Source organism: Parasteatoda tepidariorum, chromosome 12, assembly GCF_982258835.1.
Source record: "Parasteatoda tepidariorum strain Cologne lab strain chromosome 12, Ptep-v5.0, whole genome shotgun sequence".
Lineage (NCBI taxonomy): Eukaryota > Metazoa > Arthropoda > Arachnida > Araneae > Theridiidae > Parasteatoda > Parasteatoda tepidariorum.
The window spans coordinates 22,438,068-22,461,003 of NC_141766.1; the positions used below are offsets into that span (position 1 = coordinate 22,438,068).

General features: G+C 29.9%; 1 long non-coding RNA gene across 1 annotated transcript in view; it reads right to left on the bottom strand.

Annotated features, from left to right (window-relative positions):
• Positions 1-1,077: 1,077 nt before the first annotated feature.
• Positions 1,078-22,936, bottom strand: part of LOC139427153 (uncharacterized) — an 80,678-nt gene continuing 58,819 nt past the window's right edge. The window contains exon 4 of the long non-coding RNA XR_011638312.2: positions 1,078-1,376. This is a non-coding gene — a long non-coding RNA (uncharacterized LOC139427153). The remainder of the gene's footprint in view (positions 1,377-22,936) is intronic.

The window sequence follows — 22,936 nt, forward strand, 5'->3', positions numbered from 1 at the left end:
AGCTTTGCAGAAATGGTCGTCAAATCATTATAATTTTTTTTTAGTTTTTCGCTTCAACGTTTTCTTTGCTTGTGTTTTCTGAGAAATTTTTCGCCACTTTTTTATTTAGTATTCACTCTATAGTTTTTAGCTGTTTAAGAAGCCCACTTATTTGATGTGAAAAGCAAAGTACATTTTATATTTTTGATGTAGGGGTTTTTGATTAATGAATTTATATTGATTAGTTATGGATATATTTATAGCGTGGATAAAAACTTGGGGATTAATTATATGTTAGTTAAAGTTATGAATTAAATATTTATGCAAATCAGCACGTTTCGATAATAAATTAACCAGTAGAATATTCTTAGAAATATATGATAAAAAAATAGTAGATAATTGGAGATAATTTAAAAATTATGAGTACATTTAGTTAAATTATTGACTGAATGTTTTCATTCTATTTCCTCCTTCATTTGCTTTTTTTTATCAGTTTTCTGAAGAAAATATGTGAGAAAAACTCTTAAGTTTTTTTTTAATGATGGAACCTCTTTTTTTAAACACAATTGAAATGGTTGGGTCTGTTATGTGAGATAAAATTTGAGGTTCTTTTTTTATTGTAAAAATATTTTTTGAAACCTTTTTTGAAACATAATTAACTGAAATGGATGGATTTTTAAGGTGAGGTGAAATCAGTCAATTCTTTTTGAAGGGATCTTTTTTGAAACAAAACTGGGTTAGATCTCTTATGTGAGATAAAATGAGAATTTTTTTTTTTTTTTTTACTTGTTGTTGTTGAAGGGACTGTTTTTGAAACATAACTGGATTGAGCATAACTGTTCTTCCTAATACAAGATAAAATTTATAAAAAAACTAATAAAAGGGTAATGTTAAAAAGCAAAAAAGGTTTCATAAAGGAAAAAATCATCCGACTAATAAAAAGAACAAAATTTATGAATATTTTCACTGCTTTGTTATTTTCCATTTCTCATAGTGAAATGAAAAAAAAAAATTAAGGGAGATGGGGCATTACTTTGATAAAAAAAATTGATTCTTTTTTGGGAAAAAAATTTAATTTAATTACTAAGATCTTTTACGCAATATTTATTTAATGGAATATATGATTATTTTAATATTTGATAGTATGGTTTGAAATATTATTTCTAAGTTTCAAAGCACCTCCTTGTCCTATAGAGGACTGATTGTAAGACACGCTTCCCCAGTAGATCCCCGAAGGCAAGGAGTGAGTGGTTGGATGACTACTTTAATCCTCCTGCGAAGGTACCAAGGGTACGTGGTATCAATCCTAGTTAATCTATTCAGCGGTAAAGTGCTCTACTCCGATTGCAGATCGTTGGACTACCAAAGCAAGGGAGTCACCTTTCTGCCTACTCCATCTGCAAAATAATAAATAATAATAATTACTAACTTCTTGAATGCAATATTTACTTTTCTGAATAATAATTGTTCTTCAAAAAAAAAATTAAAATTTTCGTTTAATTTATGAAAATAAAAATCAACGGAAAAAGTAATCATTTTTTTAAAGTTAAATCAAAGTAATCCAATTTATACTTTTCATCAAAATAACTAAAGTAATTCCATAAAATAAATCAATTCATTAAAATTGAGTCAATTCGTCTTTTTTGCATCACTGGAACAAAATAGGTAGACCTGTTCATTAATCACTAGTTTTAAATAAACATTGCATTTAAAATGCTATTAATTACAAATTTTTAAAAAAGTTTTTCAATTATTAACGTCTTAAATGCATTATCTGGATATTTTCGATGCACATTGTTTTTCAATTAAATTATTTAAATTTTAATCAAATTTACTAAAATAAAAATCAATGGATAAAACTAATACATTTTTTTTGCATTCAGTCAAAATAATCCAATTGTTTTTTTCAATCAAGTTAACTAAAGTAAGTAATTTAGAGATAAAATAAATCAATTCTTTGCATTGAGGCAATTCCTTTTTTTTGTACTTTTTTTTCTGTATAACTAGGGCAAAATAAAGGGTTCTATTCATTAATCACTAGTTTTAAAAGAGACTTTAACTTTAGCTGAGGAGCCGCTATTTCAAAAGTAGAGTATGCTTACTTTAACGACATTAGTGAAAGAAACAAAGATTTCGTTAAAAAGAAAGAAAAGAAAATTTTAGTATAATGACGAATTCTTATCGGTTATCTACTTTATTTAAAATGAAGTTAGCATAAGAAAACTTTCTCCATTAATCATTGATTCCTTGGCTAAAAAAGTCTTGCGAATAATAACCCATAATTTGTTATCGGCGATAAAGTGAAGTAGACACAGTAAAGATAGATTTTGAAACACTTGAATCTCAAACATTTACATTAGTTTATCATCACTCTTAATGCTTAAGCACGTTAATCATTGGTTTCTGTTTACTTCATTAAATTTATCGTTGTAAAAATAAATAGTTTATTCCGTTTAATTTCGTAACCTTTAAGCTGTGTCTTATTTATTTCAAGATGGGACAAAAGCGAAAATTATGAACCATTAGCAATTTTTTTTTGGCCTTGAAAAAATAAACTTATTTATTTATAAAAAAGTTGACAAAAAAGTCATTTTTTGAGGAACTTTAGGGGATAACTTTAATCTGGCTCTTTTCATGTTTTTTGCTTGCTAGATGGTTTGTCCAAAATATTTCTATATCTGTGTTTCTTCTAAGTCACAGATTTTTTAACATTCAATCAAAATAATCTAATTTTTTTTTAACCAAGTTAACTAAAGCAAGTAATTTATAAATAAAATAAACCAATTCTTTACATTAAGACAGTTCCTTTTTTTCCCTTTTTTCTGTATTACTAGGGCAAAATAAAGCGTTCTGTTCATTAATCACTAGTTTTAATAGAGACTTAAGCTTTAGTTAAGGTGCCGTTATTCCAAAAATGTAGTATGCTTACTTTAACGACATTAGTTAAAGAAAACAAAGATTTCGTTAAAAAGAAAGAAAAGAAAATTTCAGTATAATGACGAATTCTTATCGGTTATCTACTTAATTTAAAAAGAAATTAGCATAAGAAAAGTTTCTCCATTAATCATTGATTCCTTAGCTAAAAAAATATTGTGAATAATGACTCATAATTTGTTATCGACATTAAAGCGCAGTAGACACAGTAAAAATAGTTTTGGCGACACTTGAATTTCAAACATTTACATTAGTTTATCATCAATCTTAATGCTCAAGCACGTTAGTCATTGGTTTCTGCTCTCTTCATTAAATTTTTGGTTGCAAAAATACATAGTTTACTTCGTTTAATTTCGTAACCATCAAGCTGTGTCTAATTTATTTTCAGATGGGTCGGAAACGAAAATTTCGATTACTTGCCAAATTTTAATGGCCTTTCTCAAAAATCCATACCACAAAAAAATAATAATACACTTGTGCTTTAATTCTAGAAGTTGACCAAAAACAGCCATTTTTGGGTATTTTTACAAGATAACTTCGATCTAGCTCCTTTCTTGATTTTTGCTAGTTAAATAGATTTTCCAAAATATTTTTGTATATATGTTACCACTAATGTTACTAATTTTTAAAGCTAAAATTTTGAACCTTCATCAAATTTTAATAACCTTTTGAAGAAAATTAATGTCATAATATATAACGCTTTTTTTATTGAAGAATTTGACCAAAACAGCAATTTTTGTGTTTTTTAGAGGATAATTTAGATCTGGCCCTTTTCATGATTTTTGCTATTTAAACGATTTATCCAAACTATATCTGTATGCATGTTACCACTAATCTTATCTATTTTAAGTTAGATCGGAAGCGAAAATTTTGAGCCTTTACCTAATCTTAATGATCTTTTAAATGAAAAGTTTACGGTAAAAATGGATTTTATGGATTCTGCTCTCAAGGTGCCAGTACCTTATACCGTAATTTGATCCAGAATTTTTTACAATGTAGATTTTTGTTAAAGGTTAGTTAAAGGTTAATTAAGTTAATTTTAATAAACATTAAATGACATTTAAAAATTAAAGAATTCATTAAATAACCCATTTAGTCACTTCTTGTGGATTCTTAATTGTTTTTAACAATTATATTACATTTCTCATAGAAACCTATCGAATATAAATAAAGAAAATGTATACTAAGATAATATTTAAAAATATATAAGAATGTACTGTAAACTATACTAAATGTATAAAAATATATATAAGATTCTCCAGACATTTATTATTATTTTAAAATCTGAAAATCTTAAAAAAAATCGAAACAAGTAAGATAAAATTCGATAAAAAAAGTCCTCAATTTTTGATTCAGAACTACATTCTAGTTTCCTTTCAGAAAGTTTCAGATTTCTGAAAAAAATATTGTAAGAAATAAAATGGGTTTGATTAATAAACATAATTTTAAAGGCGAAAAAAAAAGTAGACAATATAAAATAAACAGTAACGTAGGTGTTTGCAATAAAGTAATAATAAATTTGTTTACAGTATAACGTTAGCCTTGTTGTATAATAAATATATTTATAAAACAAATTTTCAGTTTACCACATTTTAGTTTTAAAACAGTTTATTTTACAAAATCACAATAGAATTTTTTTATATATATTTTCTGCATTAAAATGTCAGAGGCGAATGAATATTAATGCCTAACCATTTCTTTTTTTTATTTTCCACTCACCTTTTTGGATTGGGAAAACAATATCTTCTTGTTTATGCATCGGTTTGCAACAAAAATGATTTCATTTTATTTTGATTTTCTTTGATAAGTGTTAAATAAAACTATTTGAAAAAAAATAATGTCGGAAAAAATTTTATGAAAAGAAGAAGAGTATTATAAGTTCATGTTAGGTACATTTTATGTAATATGATCTTGTAATATTCATATGCGTATCAAAAGTGTTCTCCATAGGGGCAAACAAGGCAAAACTGATGTATCCAATGTCACAAAACATTAATTTTATGTTGTTTAACATTTTTTGTCGTCTTATGTTTCCCTATTATCATATTTATTATGCATAAGAATCAGTTGTTTACAGAAGATTCTTTTTAACTGTTTATATTAATTATGACAAAAACATAGAATGAAGTTTTTAAATTTAATCATCTTTGCTTATTCTTTAAATTTAGTTAGTGCACATTAATTTGCTTGATTAGAAAAAAAAATATTTTTTTACTGATACGATGTGAAAGGCTTAATTGTTTTGTTAAATGTGACATTTATTTTTGAAAAAAAAAGGCGTCAGAGTTTAAAAATAATTCTAAAACATATTCCTTTTAATTTTTAAGAATATATTCCCACAATATACACCCATAATTCTCTTCATTTATTTTTTCATTAAGATTTACACATGAAATCTGTATTTTAACTCATGATAGCCAGCTGTCGTTATTACAGGAAAGTCCTTTAGACATCAATAAATAGTAAATTACTACTCTGGATTAGATAAACGTGATTTGAATTTCGTTAGAAAGCAGAAAATCATTTGAAGTTAAAAAAATGACTTTAAAATTTAACTTAAAATTTGTAATAATTCTTATTACACTAGTCATACCTACGAACTTTCATTCTTTTGTAGAAAGTTTTTCCCAAATGGTAGTTGAAATGCAATTATAGATAAAATCAACTTTTTCCCAATTGCAACTTCTCACTCACATTTTCGTTTCTATAACTTGCTGCTGCAGTTTGACACTATATTTTGCTGGGAAAAAGTTTTGAAATATAAATTAGCTAGAATAACGAAAGGTATAATAGCTGATGACAAAGCGAAGTAAGAGACTGAAAAAGAATTCACTGTTTGTGTTTGGCCATCACCTTCTACATCAGAAAGCCTCCACACGGTTTCTTATAAGTAGTCTGCGCAGACTATTTAATAAGTGAACAGTTTGCCAAATCCATTTAACAATTCCAATTCCATTTAGCAAACCAAATTCTATTTTAAAAGTGATTGAGAGGAATTTGTCATATATATATTTGAGAATTGAATCTGTAGTGGTAGACAAGTAAATAAGACAAACTAATCATATTAAAAAATTAAACAAATTTTTAGACATATATTTCCCACCGCTTTTTTATTTTTACTAGATTTTCTATTAACGGGCTCTTTTGTAAACTGGTTTGCCTTCATAGTGGTTGGATTGGACTACCTCTAAAAAACCGTGTGGAGACTTTGTGCGCATTAGAGGTTATTTCGATTTCAAGCGGGAAAATGTTTTATCTCCTACTCCCCCGTGCTGAAATGAACTGTGCGTCCGAGGAGGTGGAGCCAAGTGCCAACTCCTGGTGAACGAACTATAGCTCCATCAAAAAGTCCTCCACGAAGGCAAGTTTCTCCTAATACTCGATCCAGGAGCTCCCTCGTCTTCTGGATTGGGTTCAAAATTACAAGGCTGCGGAGTTGAACATTAGTAGTCATAAGCCAATGAAATTGGGTGGGCTGTTAAACGACGGTTATAAAATAAAATAAAATTCCCATCCCAGAGCCGGCTCCGGGGATTGAGAGCTTGCCTCCCGGTGATGTGAATCGGGTTCGAATCCTGGAAATGACTGGTCGATTCGAATTCTACACCCGGCTCACACCGATCACAGTGCTGACGTAAAATATTCTCAGTGGTAGACGGATCATGGGTTAGACTCCCCTTGCCGTTTGGCTAACTGAGGGAGATTTTCGTGTTTTCTCTCTCCATGTAACGCAAATGTGGGTTAGTTCCATTAAAAAGTCTTCCACGAAGGCAAATTTCTCACAATACTAGATTCATGAGTTCCCTTGTCTTCCGGATTGGGTTCAAAATTACAACGATATGGAGTTGAACATTGGTAGTCGTTAACTGACAATTTCATCGTCTGTTCAGGGGTGAAAGCGAGACGGAAAATAGGAAAGGCTGGTAGTAAAACCATTTCAGTTATAGTTAGTTTTAGAGAGGAGTTTATTTATTCATTTTTTAAATTATTCAGCAATATCTACTTTATCTTGAAAAAGAAGCAGTTTTATATATGGGTCATTCTCACGAAAACTGTCATTTTTCAGTTCATAAAATCCCAAAAAAGTAAAGTGAATAAAAAGCTCTGAAACTCTTTATATTTATAGAAATATCTAATGGCATTATAAAAAAAGTATATATCCTATAAATTATACTTAATATTTAAATTAATTAATTCTTTGAATAATTAATTTATAATTAATTAATTTATAATTAATTAATTTATAATTAATTAATTTATAATTAATTAATTTATAATAATTAATAATTAATTAATTAATTTAATAAATAAACTAATTAATTTAATAAATTAATTTATTTTTTAAATTAATTAATAAATAAATTAAATAATTTCACTATTTAAAAAGTGAGTTCATATTTAAATAATAAGTTCATATTTAAATATAAGAGTGAGTTCACTATTTAAAAGTGATTTAAAAGTATATCTAATATTTATAATAATTTAGTCTTATATATTTAATAATTTTTATATGTTTGGGAAATAAAATTGACTGGCACGATTGAACAAAAAAAAAATTTAATAATATACTCATCTTGAATCATTCACTCACTTTAGCGTCATTCCCTCACTTTATACACTAGTGAGGGAATCACAAATTCAATAAAATTTAAAAATAACAGTTAGGCCTAATTAATTTCTGAAGTCAATCACATACAATTATATTCATACAAGAAAGCAACATATAATTATCCACTTTCTTGAGGAAGTTGTATTTTATTTTACTCTAAAAAATGACATGAGGGAATGACAAATGTAAAAAATTTTACCTGGTTTTATTCATTCAAATTTATTCCACAGCAAAGCTTCTTTAAGTTGAAGATGGAGACATACTGAAATTTTGTTCTATGAAGCCAGTTGTTAACTGCTAAAGTTTTTATTAAAATATATTTATTCTAAGAGGATTGCAGGTGATAAGAACCTGTGGCTCTCATCCCCCCCCCCAAGATCTTGGGCGCATTCCTGGGCAAATTCTAAATTCCCCCCCCCCAAACTATTTGTTTTATTTAGTGTAAAAATCCCCCCGCCCAAGCTTTAAGTGGGCGCATCGTGCGCCCACCTTCCCCCCTGGTGGGGGCCCCTGATAAGAACATAGTTGTGAGGGAATGATGCGAAACACTAGGGCCAAAGTTTAAAATACTGCTGTGTTAATATTTTCATCAGAAATTAAATTTAAAATTGATTTTCTGAATTCTATATTTCAATATTCTGAAATTAAAAAAAAGAATTTGTGAAAAAAAAAATTTATTTCAGAAAGAATTTTTTTCTTTTTTTAAATCAGCAGTGAGGACAAGTGAGGGAATGACATATTGGTATATCTTAATTACCTAAACTAAATAAAAATTTATAATTTAATTTTTATTCTTTTGTTAGCTTGCATTCTGAAGGACATTTTCCCTGAAATTTTTTTTCTCTGTAAGTTGTAAAACAAACATAAAATATACTGGGGACATGAAAATGACTGTTTTTGTGAGAATGACCCATATATGCTAAAATTATAAAATAAATCTTGGTAGTTACAGATATTTTATTTTTCTCGAAAAAAAAATGCTAGAGTGCTAGAATCTTTGGTACGAGTTTTTTCTCCTTTCTGTCTTGCTATATAGTGATGTGTTTTGTTCAATTTTGGATATAAAAAATATAACGAAAAGTTAATTATTACTCCACCACCAGGGTTCCCGCGGTCCTTGAAAAATTTAAAAAGTGGTAGCAAATTTGGGGTGGAGCTACAATATACTTTCTTATTTTAATAAACTTTTTTATCGTAGAGTGCTGAAATTTTCGTGCATATATATATTTTTTAGAAAACAATTTTTAGTGGTGGCTACACAGAAATAAAAATGTCAAAATTTCTTTTATTTTTATTACCACTTTTTAAAATTCTCAAGGACCGTGGGAACCCTGACCACTGCGGTTTCGCTGCAGGGTGGAAAGTAAGACGGAAAAGTGAAGAAAAAAAAATTGGTAGTCAAATACAGAGTTGTCAACTTTCTCCGCTCTGTAAAATAGTATTTTCTAGTGGTAGCAAAAATTAAGTTACTTTTAGTTTTGTATTTTTCATTATAAGTGATTTTTTCCCCGCTAAATATCAAAATATATAAGTATGATATAAAATGCAACGTTAAAGCATGAAACTACTGGTTACTATATAAAAAGTAGGCGTAACTATCTTTCTTTAACGAAATTTACTATAGAATTTGCTACCACTTTATTAAAACTATTCCAGAAAGCGGAGCAGTTGGCATCCCTGCATATAGTTTCATTAATTGCTAGTTTTCAAGAGGTGCAAATCTATTCCTCTGTATGTATTATAAATTTTTTGTAGAAAAAAACAGTACTTCGTATATTTATCTTATAACTGTTTTAAAAATATGGCTTACTGAAGAAAAAACTAGAAGAGAACATCCGACTTGATATATTTAGACTTTTAGCCTTGACTCGTTGGAGAGATTGTATCTTAAAAATTAACACGTTCACGCCGGGAAAAGTGAAAATACTGGTATGGGAAAAGAGAAAATACTGGTAGAAGAACTATTTCAATATTAGATAATATTCGGGAGGAGTTAATCTATTCTCAACAATAACAATTCACTGTAAGGAAATTTATTACGGAGAAGAAACAATGTAATATAAAAATTGCATCCGTTAAAAACAATTGGTAGTTATGGATTTTTATTATTCCCGGAAAAAAACTAAAAAATGAAATTTATTGTTGCCAGTTTTTACTCCGGTGCGCTGCCAAGATGAGACAATCCAGCGTGTCCCACCAGTGGGTCACCCCGGCGTGATCGTGTTAAGTAAGTCGAAAATCGTCGAATTTGAAATAAAGATCACTGAAATTTTCATGACAACTTGTAAATACTCAATGAGTTAAAGAAAATTCACAAATAAATTGCAATATCTTTTTTTCACCATGACCGACAAAATAAAGAATTATTAAAGAATTATTTTCCATTTTATAAGACTTCAATTTCAATTTCCCTTCAAAAACTTAAAATATCTTTTTTTTTTCTCTTTTGAAGACTACACAACAGTGTTTAACTTTTGAAAAGAAATACAATGATGAACTACTTCTAGTCCACAATTTAAGAAATATGACATATTGATAATTCACCGGATATATCAGCCTTCTTCTTACGATTTGATCGATTGGTTACAGTAAATTGTCAACTGAACATGTCTATGCTTTCCGGTCAATGCTTTTTTCCCAGATGACAAAAATAAAGAGAATACAGGAAAAGAGAAAGCATCAGACGAGAAAAAAGTGTTACAAAGAAAGATTATACATTTACTTTCTTTATAAAGACATCAAATATTATTTACGGTTCAACAACTTTCTGAAATTCAAGGGTTAAAACTTTGCAACTCAAACACTTTTACAAAGAAGCCGCACTTAAGAAATGTTTTTGATTATTAAATCGTATAAAGAAGCTCTTACTCATATTAGTGAATGAGGATTAAGTAATTAAACCCAACACTTATTTTTTTTTTCTCTTTGCGTAACTTAGATTTTATTAATCTAAAAATTTGATGCGTTTTTTTAAGACAGACGCTCGAGAAATGTTTTTGAATAAATTAATCGTATCAAGAAGCTCTTATATTGGTCATATTAGTTAATGAGGATTAAGTAATTAAACCTTTTTTTATTTCTTCTCTTTCCTTAACTTAAATTTCATTAATTTAAAACTTGGATACATTTTGTGGCAACAATAGAAAAAAGCATTACACGAGGAAAAATATATGCTTATATTGATTTAATACGTTCAAGCCGGGGTGACCCACCGGTGGGTCACGCTAGATTGTCTCATCGGGAGGAGCACCGGAGTAAAAACTGGTAACAAATAATAGTTGAGAATAGATTAACTCCTCCCGAATATTATCTAATATTGAAATAGTTCTTCTGCCAGTATTTTCTCTTTTTCGGCTCGCTTTCATGCGCAACACCCGTCGTGAACGTGTTAATAATGAAATTATATTAACTATAATTATAAAAATTTTGTTTTCAGTTAATATTGGGTCGTCAGGAAAATTCGTGCAGATGTTTGATTCACGAAGCAACTCAAGTGGTAGCAAACTATTTATCAAAGAAGCTAGCAGCTTTTTAAACTTTTAATTTTGCAACCTTTTTAATTTATATAATATTAAGCGGAAAAGTATCATACCTTTATGTACGAAATAAATTTCCACTTCTGCGTGACGATTAAGAAAATTTAATTATCCATTTTTAACACTAGGTTTACGGGACGCGTAATTTTGACCCATTTCGAGTTCTGTTTGAATTTTTATTTTATATCTTGTAATGACTTTTAACCATTGATAGAGGTATATATATTGAAGGTTATTTTCTTCAAAAGTGTTGAAATATTGAAATTCTCTTTGTGGTATACCTATCTCTACGGATATGCGTCAATTTGACGCGATCGTAATATAGACAAAATTTTGAGTAAGAAAGCAATTATCACATCAATAATAAATAGGACTGTACCGACAATACTTCGATCCATTATCCAATATCGTTATCTCAAATAAAACAAGCGATAAACAACTGTTGCCGATAAGCAATAATGGAAAGAACAAACGCAGAATGTCAATTGATGTCAAAGTGGCAGATTTTAAAGGTTTCACTTACTTAGGTTGAGTATTGAAAAATAAAATACTAGAACATTTCATATATATATACCTCATACCTTCATTTTTTTTCTTATAGTTTACAATTACATTGCTTTCGAAGTGCAGAGATGCCAACTGCTCCGGACACGTCAAAATAATTTTAAAAAATGATAAATAACAACTAAGTAAATTTTGAAAATATCATCATCATCATCGAAATATATCTGGGCACCTGGGGCACTTAGCGGCCTTTTTCCCATTCGTCTTGTATTGTGGTCCTTAAGGTGGTTCATTCTGGTAATTGGAATGCAATTGGAATAAAAGGAAATTAAATATTTTGCATTTTAGTTAAAATTACGTCACTACAAAAATGAGCTGCCATCGGTCTGAGGTTTATGTCTTCTCTTAAGTTTTCAAAAGTAAAAATTTCGTTGAATCCTGCGGTGTCACAATTTATGGTCTTTTCGAAAACTCTGAAATTTAACTTTGCAATATGATGATCTAAAAAATCTATGTTGAGGTCGCGATGTATGTTTTTATTGCGGATAAACCATCTTTCTTTTGTTATTTTCCTGAGGATTTTATTCTGGCATATTTTGAGTTTTTTAAGGAGTGATGTGGAGATGTTGCACCAAGCTAAATTTTGAAAATATAAAGTGGCTTATATAATATAAGCCTACGAATTATTTAGAATTAGTGGTGGATGAAAATTTACTAAATTGAATTTATTAAATTAAGAATCACAATTGTATGTATTCTTTCATACGTCAAATTGACGCGTGTTCGTAGAGATAGGTATATAAGAAACGTCCGTAAACCTAGTGTTAAGAATAAAAAATATATTTTATAGTGTAATTTCTTGCTACCACTTCCTATGAATCATAATATATCCTATGAACTATCTCATACCTGCCAACTTTTAATCCTTTAAATTATAATTTTTCCCAGTGGTATTAAAACGGAATTAAAACTTCAATTTTAGGCAAACAAATACGTTGTATTTGAGAAAACTTAAGTTGACAACCATGATAGTAACGCATATTGATATATGTGCTTAATGTTTGTAAGAATAGTGGTGATCAAAATCATTTAAAAATTAAATTTATAAAGGAAAAAATAGTATATATTTACTACCACTTTAAATATGAAAATAAAATCTTCCGGAAAATCCGGAAGAGTTGGCAGATATGCTATCCTATGAATCCACCATCCTATGAATTATAAAATATTAAAACAAAAAAGAGTTGAATACACGTCAATAATATAACGAAGCTTATACAATTATCAAAACCGTTGAAAAAGATCAATCGATGTACATCATAATTGTACATCATTTCGAATTATCATCATAATTGAAATGCATAAAACTTTGCCTTTGATTATGCAACAACAAGTGAATATACTGCATAAACTTTGTAAGTAGGAACAAAGGATACAGCAGGATTATACAACAGGATTATCTATTCATAATGAAGGTGATCTAATTACATGCAAGGAAAAGAGATTTGCTGGGATAATCTAGAATAAAGAGTTCTTGAAATTTCATGACTGAATTTATTTATCCTATGAATTACAAAGCTTTAAAACAAAAATGAGTTGAATACACGGCAATAATATAACTAAGCTTACCATGCATTTTTATACAAATATCTAAACCGTTGAAAAAATTACTCGATGTACAATATAAGAATTATCATCACATTTGAAATGCATAAAACTTTGCCTACGATTATGCAACAACAAGTGAATATTCTACATAAATTTTGTAAGTAATTACAACAGAAATATCTATTCATCATGAAGGTGATCTAATTACATGCAAGGAAAAGAGATTTGTTAGGATCATCTAGAATAACGTGTCTTAGAAATTTCATGGGGGAATTTATCTACCGTGATATGAAGTACGAAGCATTCTGAATAGAATTTCCATCACATAAATAAATATTAAATGGTGCTATAAAATTGCGAAGGTGATTCTGGCTAACAATTGATTTTCTTACTCATCTTATTGATTAATATGAGTTATTTTGAAACTACTACTAACATTCTTGAATGTATGAGTTACTTGAAAATCGATATAAAATCTGAGTCTCGATACTTACTGAATTGCGTTTTTAGTATTATCATTAATGTCATTTGAATTGCTAAATAAATACTTACGATTCTAAAATATAGGACTACTACGATGTAAATCAGTATATTTTAACAATGAGAAAAACATTACTTTCATGTTTTATAGGAAACGTGCCGCATTGTTTTTTTTAGGAATTATTTATAAAGCTTAAATTTATGTTTTATCTTATTAACTCTTTCCGGTAGTCTGGCAACACTAATTCAACAAATGTTACAAACCACTGGAAATGTAAAATTAATTGTTTTTAAGCATTTAGCAACCATTATTATTTAAACAACAAAGGACTAGAGTGTCCCGCTTCATTTGCATTGTACAGTTGCATTTGCCTGAAAAAAATTTTCAATCGAAATTTGCTATTCCCCAAAGGGTTGAAGAGAATAAAAAATTTGGTTTAGTTAGCAATTTCACTGAGTTTTTGTGAAATGTAAATACCATGTACAGGAAAATTGCCCCAATTTATCCTGCAGATGGCGATTGCAAATAATAATTATTTTAGTCAGCTGACCGGCAACTTTTCTGTGGAACGGATGTGGAAGCAAAACAATATAAGAAAACTTAAATTTTTTTCAACTCTTATCACGTTCACTCCGGGAAAAGTGCAAATACTGGTACGGGAAAAGAGAAAATACTGGTAGAAGAGCTATTTCAATATTAGATAATATTCGGGAGGAGCTAATCTATTCTCAACAATAACAATTCACTGTAAGGAAATTTATCACGGCAAAAAAGCAATTCAATATAAAAATTGCATCCGTTAAAAACGATTGGTAGTTATGGATTTTTACTATTCCCGGAAAAAAACTAAAAAATGAAATTTATTTGTTACCAGTTTATACTCCGGTGCGCCGCCAAGATGAGATAATCTAGCATGAACCCCAGCGTGAACGCGTTAATATTTCTTTCTGGTATGATAAAAAGTATAACAATCAATTACGTGTAATGGTACACCACAAGTTTTGCAAATATATCGGGTTTCGTAAAGGTAAACGTAAAATAAATTGGTAGAGAATTAAATAGTAAAGCTTGAAAAGTGAGGAAAATTACGCCCACTTTTTAAAATAGTCAACACGAGATCACCGCTAATATGATTGCTATGACTCGTGACCGGTCACCAACGCTTGGTTCCGAAAACACGAGTTAACTCGTGAGCGGTCAGCAATGTGTTAAAATACATCCAATCCTAAATTACATTTATAGCAAATGTTAAAACACACAATATTAGTATTTATGATAATAAAAAAATCCATTTATAAAATTACAATTCCTGAGTATGCGTGACGCGGAATTGCTCAGTAATAATTAAATTAAATTAAAAGAAAATTTAAAGTTTAAAATGCCATATGATGTTTCTTATGAAAAGAAGGGGCTGTTAAATCCTAAAAATTATTAATTAAAACAAAATCTAATTAATGAGAAATAAATCTCACTTAAGCTATTTAAGTTTTAAAAGAAAAAGGAACTAGATTGAAACATTCAAAGGCTTACTAACTGGCAAATAACAAAGCGTAACACATGCAGCTTGAATTGCATAAAAATTTAATGTCGCAATAATTATTTTCTTTGTAAAAAAAGGAAATAACACATGTCGTTCATTATAACCATCCATGATTTATAAGGAAATTAAATTAGAAAAAAACGTCAAATATTAATTTTAGTCAATAGCAACTTATATTTACACTGTTTAACCCAATTGCGTCTAGTTCTCTTTTATCCTTTGCCTTCCAGGTTCTTTTGACATTTAAAAAGAAAAAAGAAAAAAAAAACCGTTGCAGCAACGATGAATTTTCAAGATGAAACCCACAGTTTGTGCGTTTACTAGATAACGCTTAGAGGCAGGGATGCCAACTGCTCCGCTTTCGGTAAAGGTTTTAATAAATTGATAGAGGATTAAATAGTAAAACTTACAGAATAAGGATAATTACTCCCACTCATTAAGTGTCACCACGAGATTACTGCTAAAAAATTTGCATTTCATATTAAATTTTGATATGAAGTGGTGAAAAAATTACTTCAAAAAAAAGTAGTTAACTGAACAGAACTTAGGTTTCGTTACCACTGTCAAATATTTTTTCACAAAGAGAATCAAGTTGCCTTCTCTGCCTGAGTGCTATTGATTAAAGATGTTACGATAATTTAAAGTGTCAAAATTTTAACATTCAGAGTGATATGTTATTTAAGTTGCCAGATAAGAGGCGTCCAAGACTAAAGGTTAACTTTTTCTGGGACAGAAACTTTCGATTAAAAATTTTTGTCAGGCAAGACATTAGCAAGTGCGATCTTAAACAACGTTCTGTGTGAAGTAATACACTTTAGCTCTTAGTTGTTTACATAGTCGTGGTTACTGAATGTTTAAAAGCAGTTAGTTTCATTTTTCTAGTGGTTCGTAACATTTGTTGAATTAGTTGATGACAAATTAGCTATACTGCATTATAATGGGTTAAAAGGGTGATACTTTTTTTGTTTGAAAACGTGGTAATAAAAATGTTTCATAAATAGGTTTTAATTTACAGAAATCAGATAATTCTGTATAAGTATAATATATCTATCTTATAAACATTTATATTTTGTTCTGATGTCATGGCATAATTATTTTAAATCTAAAGTGATAAATAAAAGAAAAGAAAGACTCATTTAGTATAAGCAAATATGTTACCAAACCATCGGTATTAAATCATATTCCCATTTTTATGGATCATCGTAATTGGGTAAAATACATTTATGCCTTTGAAAAGACAGATAAATTATTAAACTTCATTATTTGGTAGAAAATAAAAACAAGATAATTACAGCCACAGAACTGTCATGATTTTTTTAAAAGCCAACGCATCCATAAAATTTATTTCATTCATATGTAAACTGTTTAATCAAATAAATATTTTTTGAAATTAATTTTCCTAAGAATTTAAATTATGAAATTGTGACACTTTGAAAATAGAGTTGCAACAATCCACAGATGCAACAATCCATTTATGCATTCAAACTTCATTCTTGTTTTAATAAATATGATTAAAAATGAGTTTGACTACCGTTACTTTTAAATAATTTAAACATACATAGTGAAGATCTACTACTCATCGCTACGTTTTAAGGCAACGCCTCGTATAACTGAAAGCCTCCACACGATTTTTTTTTATGTAGTCCGATCAGACCACTGTAAAGGATATCCACTTTCCGAACGAGTCGTTTAATACAAAATTTAGTTAGTTAATATATGACTGAAAATTTGTTTTATTTATGAATATTATTGGTTTGCCTCATTCACTTGACAACCACTACAGATTCAATTTTCAAATATATATGATATATTTCTCTCAATTACATTTAAAAAAGGTTTTGGGTTCATACGCGCAATCGGTTCATTTCTTAAGCAGTCTGCGGGGACTACTTCTACACTAAAGAGCCAAAAAAACTGGTATACCTGCCTAATATCGTGTAGGACCCCCGCGAGCACGCAGAAGTGCCGCAACACGACGTGGCATGGATTCGATCAATGTGTGAAGTAGTGCTGGAGATAACTGACACCATGAATCCTGCAGGGCTGTCCATAAACCAGTGGGAGTAAGAGGGGGTGGGGATATCTTCTGAACATCACGTTGCAAGGCATCTCAAATATGTTCAATAATGTTCATGTCTGGGGGTTTTGGTGGATTTCCGATACTCACGGTATACTCGTGAAATGGTCGTACGTGAAAATCCAAATTGCATTGCTATCTCGGAGATGCTATGTCCCATCTCCCGTGCGCCGACTATACACCACGTTCAAACTCACTTAAATCTGCATAACCTGGCATTGTAGCAGCAGTAACCGTTCTAAGAACTGTGCTACTTGACTTGAACATAAACATACGGAGTGCCTTGTATTGGATACAGTACCTCCTATCTGAGCTGAATTAAAAAGTTAACATAATTAATTAAAGTTCTTGAAACAGAATAATTTAAATTTAAGTTAAGTTAATTTAAAAGATTAAATAACATTGAATTTAAATAATTGGTATTAGTAAATTAATATAGGAAACAAATTCCCAGATATACAATCTATTTGATTGTATTGGATTAATGAACTGTGCTAGACACTCGTTGTCTTATATACGCGTTGCCGATCGCAGCGCTGAACTTTGATTGGCTTCATATCCCTTTATTTGCATACTCATGGCTGTACCAGTTTTTTTGGCTCTTCAGTGTAAAAGACCGTGTGGAGGCTTTTTATGTAGTAGCTGATGGTTAAGGGCCATTTAGGCCTCAGATGCCCAGTTCTACAAAAGCGAACGAACGAACGAACACCGCTACGTGTTTCGATGAGTGGGCTAATAATAAATGAAAAGTTCGTTTGCACTGTCATTGCAAATTTAAATTCACTGGCATGAGATAAAACAACGCCTCCTATAACTGGAAACCTCCACACGGATTTTTGCATGTAGTCCGATCAGACCACTATGAATTTAAACCAAGTAGTGAAAGAACCATTTAATATGATATCTATAAAAAATTAGAAAGTGGTAGCAAATATATGTCTAAAAATTTGTTTAATTTATGTATATAATTGGTTTGTTTATTTACTTGTCAACCACTACAGATTCAATTCTCAGATATATATGATAAATTTCTCTCAAGTACTTTTAAAATAGAATTTGGGTTCATGCGCACAAGTGGTTCGCTTTTTAAATGATCTGAGCAGACTACTTACAAGAAACCGTGTGGAGGCTTTCTGATGTAGGAGGTGATGGATAAAAGCCTCTTTGAAGAGTATAAAAAATGGCAGGTATGCTAAATCTTACATCTAAATCGAAATTTCCGTAGTTTTAGAAAATATTTTATTAACGGTAATAAAAATAATGAATTAATATTGTACGTACTAGAATTTAAAAATTTATCTACCACATATAAAAAGTTATCTAAAAACATTTACTGAAACTCCGAAAACTACTACAGGTAATCCGTAGTTTTGAATTATTTTTTTCAGTGGTCGTGATCTAAAGTAGAATTTTTTGAAACAAACAAAAATTATGTATAATATGTTTGTTAGAACTTACAACCAAAGCTTTTATCTAGAGCCCCTGAATTAGACAGGCCGACTTATCATTTATTGTTGGAGCAAAGAGCTTACATAAGCACAGCGAATAAATGTTTTCAAGTGATAGTTTATTAATTGTAATTCTTGGTTTCATAAGTTCGATTTAGTAGATTTTAATCCATCACTATTTCTAAACAAAGCATAGGCTTATATAATTCACCACTTTATAGTACTTATTACACCGGTGGGAGGCGAGAGAGTGCACAGGAAGTCTCAGACTTGATTTTATCAATTATTGTTCATTCTGAGATTTAACTTAATGTTAACGCAGCACCTCCCTTCCCTTCCACCACATATTATCCAATTTAGATGAAAGAGCAGATATCCATACATGGATAGGTACTCTGAAAAAAGTTGATTAGTTAGTTAGTTAGTACTTATTACATGCCATACATTCTTAAATGCAAGCAAATATTGTCAACTATTTGCAAAATTTACTTTCTAGTTATTTACCGTTTTTTAAATTGTTTCGGCGTGTCCGCAGCAGTTGGCATCTCTGTAATAACATAACGTATACTAAAATAACGTTAACTTGCGAACTCGTTTGCTCCAATATTGCTTGATAGGTCAGCTCTGATAGTATAGGAGCCTTACTTTTATCTTTCTTTATTTAAAACAAACTAGGTGCCTGGGGCGCGCAGCGGCCCCTAACCCATGCATCATAAAATACTATACAGTGTATGAAAATATTTTGTGCTATGCATCATTATGATGGCAAATAAACAACCAAAGCATTCGTCCATATGGTTTTATATGTGTCGGTCTAAATTACTGTTACTGAGTGGTGGAAGCAATTCTCTGGATTCTTATTTATTAAAATATATAACAATACCCTTGTTACCTTTAGCGAAAAAATTCTTTTTGAAACTACGGAGAATCCGTAGTAATTGGAATCTCTATATTTGGTTTTATTTCATTAAAATCCTCATTTTTACCTTGTTTCTTTACCACCGAAAAAATATTTAGCAAAAATCTCTATCTTTGGAGGCATAAATGCTCTACCACTTTTTTTCATGAAGCTACCATTAACAAAATCATGAAGTATAACATTTTTGCAACCATAGTCTAAAACGGGTTAACACACAAGGGTCAGACAAAAATATCCCAGGGAATACTAATCATCAATGCTTGTGGGAATGTCCTTGATTCAGTAGCAACTCTAGTTTACCCATGTGAACTTAGCATTCTTTGAGAAAGAATGTTCCTTTTTAGAAGAAAGTAAAAATTGGTAGCATAAGTGGTTCAGATTTAAGTGGTTCAGTTCATTTTGTAGAATCAGATAGTTCTGCCTACCATAATCTATTAATAATTTCAGTAATTTAGCTTTAATCTGTAGTTAACGCGCAGCTCAGTTTTTGAAGGCAAAGTGGTAGGTAATAGAAAAATTATCCATTTCATTCATATAGCAGTATTTAATCTGTAGCACACAGTAAATTTTGTTTTGGTATTTGACTTACATTTTTGTGATTTACCGTTTTTCGATGAATTTAATAGAAAAACGATAATTTTATGGTCTGAATTTTCTTACTACTTTCATTAGTTTTGCGTGTCCCTTCTTTGATCACATTTAATCTAGTTTTGAAACACAAAAAATAAGTAAAATTGTAATGCTAATTCGCACAATATTATAAATAATGATGACAAGACACTCATTTTTCAGTCTTTATGTTTATAAAATCTTATTTCAAACTCTACAATTTTGCTTTGTAAAATGCATCATATGTTTTTATTTTGTTTACCTTTCATCTTAAAAAAAAACTAATTTTCGGTTATTAAAACATTTTTTATATTTATTTCTAAGTTGAGATTTAAAATGTTTTCCGTTTGAAGAAAAAGAAAATTATACGCCTTGTTAGAAAAAATATCTCAAGTTTGAAAAATAACTTAAAGCGATAAATAAAATTTAAAAAAAATCAATTATATCAAAGAGTTTTTAAGCTCTTCTATGTTTACTCAACATAAGCATCAGAAAAAATAATTCTGTCGCTTTTCTTAGATCTTTTTTCTTTCAAAAATATTATAAAAACTGAAACAAAATCATTTTTATCTAGCATAAAGATGCTAACAAAAAACTAAAAACTATCAGAGAAATTGTGGCAAGGTGGTTCTTATTCATCGTCTGGTAGAAAATTGAGCCACTTTAAACTTTTTTTGAGCATTACAGACCTTCCTCAGGAAAGTGTTAAAATATAAATCAATAAAGAAGAGAGTGAGGTAAAAGCGGGTAGAGAAATAAGACCGGGTACCTTGATTGTGCCGAAATTGGTTCTGTTTTCTATCGACTAACTCAGAATTACACTTTCCTAGTCAAGACGAACCATACTGATGCGTTGTTGTTTATTTATTCACAGCGTCTAAGTAAATATTTTTTTCTATGTCAAATTTTTAATTTTCTTCTGCTTTTAAACCAGACTAATTTATTGGTTATTACAGCAGAGATGCCAACTTGCTCCCGACAGCAGATATATACTTTAAAGTGGTAGTTTATCAACTGTGATTCTCTGTTTAATAAATTCAATTTAGTAGATTTTTATCCACCACAATTTCTAAAAAATTCGTAGGCTTATATAATTCACCACTTTATAGTACTTATGTCATGCTATACCTTTTAAAAAGCAAGCCACAATAGTCAAATATTTGCAAAATTTACTTTGAAGTTACCGTTTTCTTCATTATTTTGAAGTGTCCGGAGCAGTTGGCATCTATGTTACAGTTACAAAGCTTGTTTTTAGTACTACGTATTATACGCTTACGAAAGATTCATAATTTTACCAAACAATAAGATCCAATTATAGCATTGCTCTGTTTCGTTTCGATAACCTCTACTCTTGCGGAAAGAATGCTGAAAGTTTCCAAACGGTTTCTTATGGGTAGTCCGATCCGCATTTCATAGTCCACTATGAAAGCAAACCAGATTACAAAGGAGCCATTTAATAGAAAATCTAGTAAAAATAGGAAAGTGGTTGCAAATGTATGTCTAATAATTTTTTTTTATTTATGAATATGTTTCTCTTGTTTGTCAACCACCACAGATTCCAATCTGAAATATATATCATAAATTTCTTTCAAATACTTTTAAAATAGAATCTGGGTTCATGCGTACAGCTGGTTCAATTTTTCAATAGTTTGCGCAGACTACTTATTAAAAACCGTGTATAGGCTTTCTGACACCAGAGATGCCAACTGCTCCGGACACGCCAAAATATATATTTGTTGTCCGGAGCAAGTTGCCATCTCTGTGATACAGGTGATGATGATACCATACCTGCCAACTTTTAATCCCTTCGAAGATAATTTTCCCCAGTGGTAGTAAAATAGAATTTAAATTACGATTTTATGCTGAAACATAGCTGTATTTTTAAAAACCTTATGTGGACTACTACACTAACTAACTAATCAAGTTTTTCAGAGTACCTATCCAGAGATGCCAACTTGCTCCGGAGAGCAAATATATATTTTAAAGTGGTAGTTTATCAATTTTGATTCATGATTTAATAAATTAAATTTAATAGATTTTTATACACCACTATTTCTAAATAACTCGTCGACATATATAATTCACCACTTTGTAGTACATAAGTCATGCTAGACCTTTTAAAAAGCAAGTAAAAATAGTCAAATGTTTGCAAAATTGACTTTGTAGTTATTTATCGTTTTTTTAGTTATTTTGGCGTGTCCGGAGCAGTTGGCATCTCTGCCTATCCATGAATGGATATCTGTTCTTTCATCTAAATTGAAGAATATGTGGTGGAAGGGAAGGGAGATGCTGCGTTAACATTAAGTTAAATCTCACAATGAACAATAATTGAAAATCAAAAAATCAAGTCTGGGTTTTACATAAAGATAAATCGCAAGTTGATACTATAATAAAGGGAGCAAATTGAAGATAAAGATAAAAAAAAATATTTACACTATTTACAAAAGGGGGAAGACTCCCTGGCCTCCCCCGGTAGCCGGGCTTCATTGGTGCAGAGTGCACAGTTTGTCTAGGGCAGTGGGGATAGTCATGATTATCCGAAATGCTTAGAGAGAACACAGTCGGTTAAGAAAAAAGCGGTTATCGGGCTGAAGGACTACTACATACCTGCCAACTTTCACTCTTTCCGAGAATGGATTTTCAGAGTGGTTGTAAAACAATAAACGAAAAACAATCTGACTCAAAAATATAG